Source organism: Myotis nattereri (assembly GCF_964212035.1).
Source record: "Myotis nattereri genome assembly, chromosome: 10".
NCBI lineage: Eukaryota > Metazoa > Chordata > Mammalia > Chiroptera > Vespertilionidae > Myotis > Myotis nattereri.
The window spans coordinates 27,305,142-27,311,141 of record NC_138085.1 but is presented as its reverse complement, the minus strand read 5'-3'; positions in this window follow the sequence as shown (position 1 = coordinate 27,311,141).

Below are 6,000 nucleotides of genomic sequence, written 5' to 3'. Positions count from 1 at the left end.
AACAAACCTTTATTTCCTCACAGTTCCAGAGCTGTGCTCACCAGAAGCCTGAGGTCCAGGCAGCAGTCAGCCAGGTGGGTTTCTTCTGCGACCTCACTCCTTGGCTTGCAGGGGCCTGGCCTCCCCTCCCCTCCTCCACGGGCCCTCCCTCTGTGTGTGTCTGTGTCCTAATCTCTCTCTATAAGGGTATCACTCACATTGGAGATGGGCCCATCCTGATGAGCTCACTTTAACCTTAGGTCTATAAGGGCCCCATCTCCAAGGGCAGCCACATTCTGAGGTCCTGGGGTCAGGGCTTCAACATAGGAACTTGGGGTGAGATACCGTTCAGCCCATAACAAGGAGGAAAGCCTTCTTTTTTGGAAGGCAGGGAGAGGACCTGGACCCTGGATGGGGACCCAACAGCATCCGGGACTTGGGGAGAGACAGAAAGCACCAGGTAAGGAAACACATTCAGTCCAGAGAGTGAGACGTGTTTTTAAAGAAAATGAAACAGGGTATGGTGATCAGGGGCACTGCAGGGGGGCAGCAGCATCGGCAAGGGTGGCTGGACGGGCCAAGAAGAGGACCTGTGAGCCACCCCAAGGGAAGAGCTGAGCAAGGTGGGATGAGCTTGGCGGAGTCCAGGGGCAGAAAGGAGGCTGGCGCGAGTGGCAGCGCCCTCAGTGTGGGCCAGGTGGGTTGGGGCTGGATGACTCAGGGCTCTGGGGGTCGGTCTGCACTCTAAGATCGCCGACACCTATCCCCTGGGCAGGCTCCAGCACTGGAGTGAGAGAGACGCAGGTGCCCAGAGCCCAGCGCCCAGCCCCACCTGGCACCCCTGCTGCTGGGCTAGGTGAGGAACACTCTCTTCTGCAATGGAGCCCGGGGGATGGGCAGGGAGAACACCTGGGTTTACGACGCAGAGATCTTAACAGAAACATGACTCCGACTGTGAAAGGCAGGCGCTGGCTTTCATACAAGGACCACTGCTCAGCCGCTGTACTCCTGTCTAGGTAAGCCGGGTATGCATGCCGTACAGCCTGTTTTCCCCTCAAAAGTCTATCTAAAAAGCTTCCTGGAGATAAAGAACTGGATGGGAACAATCTAATGCTTCATTTAAAGGTGGTCAGATTCAGAAAACTCTCTCAGCCCAAACCCATGTTCCACCAAGTCTTACTCTCTGGTCTGCAAGTCAGCAGACATCTCCGCGGCTTTGCCAGCGCTGGATTTTGTTGGAAATCCTCCTGAGAGCGAGGATGCCCAGACGTGGCCTTTGCCATGAGACTTCCTCCAATCAGAACCCTTTAAGAGACAACTTCTCCAGGCATTGGTGCCAACCCTGCCAGTGGTCTCCTTCCCCCGACCTCTGACCCTGGTGAGCTTACAGCCCATTGGGCTTTGACTGTTTTCACTGTTGTCAAAGGTACCCCTTTGAGGCACAGGTGGGAGATCTCATCTCCCAACTTGAGTGCAAACCCTGTCCGTGCAGGGACTGTCTGCCCGGACAGAACACCCATAGAGCTGAGCACGGAGGAAAGGACGCGGAGTTTCTGGGAATCCACGGGAAGCGAGGTTTCATGGGACACTGGGCCCCACACAGAAGGCAGGAGTGGCCGTGTAAAAACGGCCTGAAGGCCCTTGGGAACGTCTCAATTCAAATCAACCCAATTCAGCGAGGACTCACGGGCCCACGCCCACTTCCCTCGACTCAGTGGGGTTTATGACTTCGACCAACACGGTGCGGCACAGGTGACCCTATGTGACTCCCCGGTGGTCATAAGGCCATGCAGCTTCTACCTTGTTTTCTGGACACTCACACTAGGAACCCTGAGCTGCTACGTCAGAAGTCCCACCCTCTGGGCCACCAGGCTGTGAAGAAACTAACCCACGTGGAGAGCCCATGGAAAGGGGTCTGCTTGCCAGTCCTGTCTGCACGTTTCCCATCCAGGCAACAGGCAAGTGCGTGCACGACCCTTCAGGTCACCTGGCCCCCGGCCAGGAGTGGTCGCCTCTGAGGGTTCCCAGCAGATGTTGTGGAGCAAGTGTGAACCATCTCCCTGCGCTCCATCGAGTTCCTGATGCATAGAGTCCCTGAGCATAAAATAATTGTTTTAAGCTGCTAAGTTTGGGGATATTTCATCACAGCAGCAATAACCGAACGGAAAAGGAGGCTCTGTCCCTGCAGGTCCCCCTGGGCCCCATTCCCCTTCTTTTCCAAGTCAGCATTGTTGTGCCTGCATGAAGCTGCCTTTGCTTTGTGCACATGAACCCACTGTGGTTGCCCCGGGCCTCCTCATATCACCACTGCATTCCCACACTCCACGTTCTGAGCCACAGCCAAACACCAGGAGCCGGGATCTAACTGTCACCGCACAAGTTTACTGTGACTCTGCAGTGATATTTTGTTTTAAATGTATTTTCCTTTCTGTTTGCTTGTGTTGGAGGTGCTACACTTTGAAAAGAAGATGAGTTTGTTTTGCCCTGGCTGGTGTGGCTCCATGGGTTGAGTGTCATCCCATGTACCAAAAGGTTACAGTTCGATTCCTGGTCAGGGTACATGCCTGGGTTGCAGGCTCACTCCCCAATAGGAGGTGTGCAAGAGGCAGCCGATTGATGTTCCTCTCTCTCCTGCCCTCTTTCTTTAAAATCAATAAAAAACATGTTTTTAAAATTTAGTTTAAAGAACAAGTAAATAAGGTGATTTTTAGAAGTTATCCAAAACCTAGCTAACTTTTCATTCTGAGGAGCCAGGGATCCCGTGGCTTGTCTCATTGCTTCCTGGTGGCTGTGGACCGCCTCTCAGGAGCCCAGTGCGAGCGGGCAGGCGGGCTGGCTGTAGAGCAGCCTCCACTCAGGCCTCTGTCCTTCTGGGGATGCCGGGAGCTTTGTGCAGAAGTGAGAACCAGGGGCGCCCCTGGGCCTTATTTGATTCAGGAACATGACTCTCATGCATTGTTGTTGGGGAGAGAAAGTAGAACAGAATCCTTATGGGGGGAAAACTGGCCCCAGATACAAAAGCAAAAATACAGAAAGACAAATGCATATTGCTGCAAAGTTTTTAATATGAAAGGACTGGGAACAACACCAATGTCAATCAAGGGTGGCTGGTTGGATAAACACTGTCGTTACAACAGAGCACTTTATAGGAGAGCGTTCTGTCTGGTGCTGTGGGGTGTTAATATACTCCATATATACGATTGAGGGGAAGAGTAGGACCAAGGAAAGTGTAAAGCAGCATGCTGTCCTTCACCATCTGCTTACAGTGTTTTAAGAGGAGGGGTAAAATGGGAAAAGATATTGATTATCTCTGGCAGAAAAGGGTACTAGGATGGAGGGAATATAAAATACAGACTTCTCTGAATACAGCACATGTTGTGGATTGGACTTTGGAACCATGTAAATAGTTTACCTAATTATAAAAAAAAATTAAAATTAAAAAGCAGTCTCTAAAAATTTAAGCAAAACCAAGTGAATAACCATAACCCTAATTCAAATTTGGGATATAACCACAGAGAGAGGAACTGTTCCGAGTTACTTTAAAACAGTAACTTGACTGGACATCCCTAATGGCATAGACCCTAGGACAATAAGAATTGCAAAAGAAGACTTTAACTGTTTTCAGTAATTATTTTTTGTGATACTTTTGGCATTGTCATTCTGAGGATTTAAGACAATGTGTAATTATTTTGGTAATTTTGAGAAGGATTTTTTAAATGAGAGAAAAAAGAGCAGGTATAAGGTCAATGAAGTTACATTAAAAACGCTACAGTCTTGACTTGAACTGGGAATACCAATATAAACTCACGTAGTGTTTTTCTCTTAAAAAACACACCTAAGAGTACATATTTCCTAGTTCTGTCCACAAAACCAAGAAACAATGACCAAACCACTACCACTGAGCACCCCTAGCACCAGAGTTTGATCTCTAATTATCATTCCCCACTGAAAGGAACCAGAGTCCCAGGGGAGATGGATGACTTCAGGGCTGTGGCACAGAATAGACTAGATGAGCTTGAAACACCTTGTCACGATCATTACAAAACTATCAAAGAGCACCAGGGTCGTGCCACAAGGAATCAGCCACCTTGAAGCAGTCCCCAAGCCAGAGCAGCACCATCTGAGCAACAGGCAGACTGAAACGGCAATGCATTGACACCACGAGTTTATCACCGACTCAGCACACAAGACACTGCTCCCGTTCTCCACCTGGGACACTCACCAAGAAGAAACAGGCAAGGAATTTGCCTGCCCTTCCTATACAGACCAAACCTCAGGACAACTACATAATTGATGAAAAGAGGTTTCTCTTTACAAAGTGTGCCAGCTAGCAATACAAAATAAGCAACAGCACCAGAATATTATTTGCAATGCCTAATGGAGTCATGGATCTGTCAATAAACATCAATGGCTGCTAACATCAGGAAAGAAGAGTCAACAAGAGTTTCTATAGCTCCCACTGGAAGTAATCTTGCAAAACTAAAAAAGTAGTCTTACAAAACTAAACCTAACAGGACCCTGGTTAAGTCTCTCTCTATAAACATCTCTATATATAAAAGCCTAAGCGACTGTCATGACTGGTCGACCATCGACGCTCAACACAGGGGCTGCCCCCTGGTGGTCAGTGTGCTCCCACACTGCCAGCCAACCTCTCGTGGTCCCTCCCTCTTGCCCCCACCCCCGGCCGAGGCCCTGATTTGGACTGGGAAACATGGCCTGCTTGGTCCCAATCACTGGCCAGGCCAAGGGACCGAACCCATGCACAAATTCATGCACCAGGCCTCTAGTTGATATATAAAAAACAGAGAGGACAGAGGAACACGTTAAAAGACGTAACAGAGATGCATCCAAGAAAACCCAGACTGTGAGAAATTCTACAGGACAAATGACCCAGTCCACTGTCTTCTAATAGGCCTCCAGGTTCTCCAAACATATGCTAAGATGTACAGATGAAAGGACACTAAGGAGGCATATCAACAAATTATAAATCATGGACCCAATTCAAAGAAACAGAAAATCATGGGCCATTCAGAAATATTTGAAGGCATTAAGGAAGTATTGCTAACTTTTAGGTATGACTGGAATTGAAGTTGTGCTTTGTTAAAAGTACGTAGGGTTTAGAAATACATGCTGGAACGCTTACAGATGAAATGCTACGAGTGATGTCCAGGGTCTGCCTCAGAATCGTCATTGGGGGGTTGGGGGGGTGAGAGTAGAGATGGAAGAGACTGACTGTGTGTTAATCACTGAGGCTGGTGATTCGGACATGGGCTCACGACATGACGTGCTTCTGTACGTATTTGCAACTGTGCATGATACAAAGTTTAAAAACCCCACTGCCAAATACTAGGAAACGAGGTCTCTTGGAAAGGGGTACAAATTAATGCTGGAACTGTTAGCTACTCTGGCCTGGCACAGGTTGTGAAGGGACAAAGGAGAGTTGGCTTCCACAGGGAACGTGAGGTGAGAGAGAAGAGAGAACGTCAGGCGTTACCCCCGGAGAAGGCCCAGGCATGATCCACAGGGGGACCCGAGCAGCCATCACCTATGTGGTTCTGCGAGGGCAGATCTCGGGATGCAAACCACTGCTTTAGACCGGCCTGTGTGGCATCCCAGTCATCAGGTCATCGTCACACAGTGCAGGTCAGGAGCGTCCGGTCCTGGGGAGCCTCCACGCGCCTCACCTGCACCCACCCCCGCCCTGGCAAGGAACAGGAGCACACCGCGGTGACACCTCAATTTCAGGAATGTGGCCAGGCCCTTGGGCTCTCCCACCTGGGGTGTCGCCCAGGGGCCTTCAGGCTTCTGACCTGTCACAGCACCACTTGGAAAATACAAAGCTTGGATTACAGTTTCAATAGTTCTTGTAACAACCTGGGAGGCAGATCTGCAGGCCCTGGCTCTGCTGTGGCAGAGATGACAGCTAAACCCATGGGAGGAGAAAAACATCACTCACTCTTCATCTGACAAATGAAGACAAGGATAGTGTCCCAGAAACATCCTGATGTGGGATGGACCACT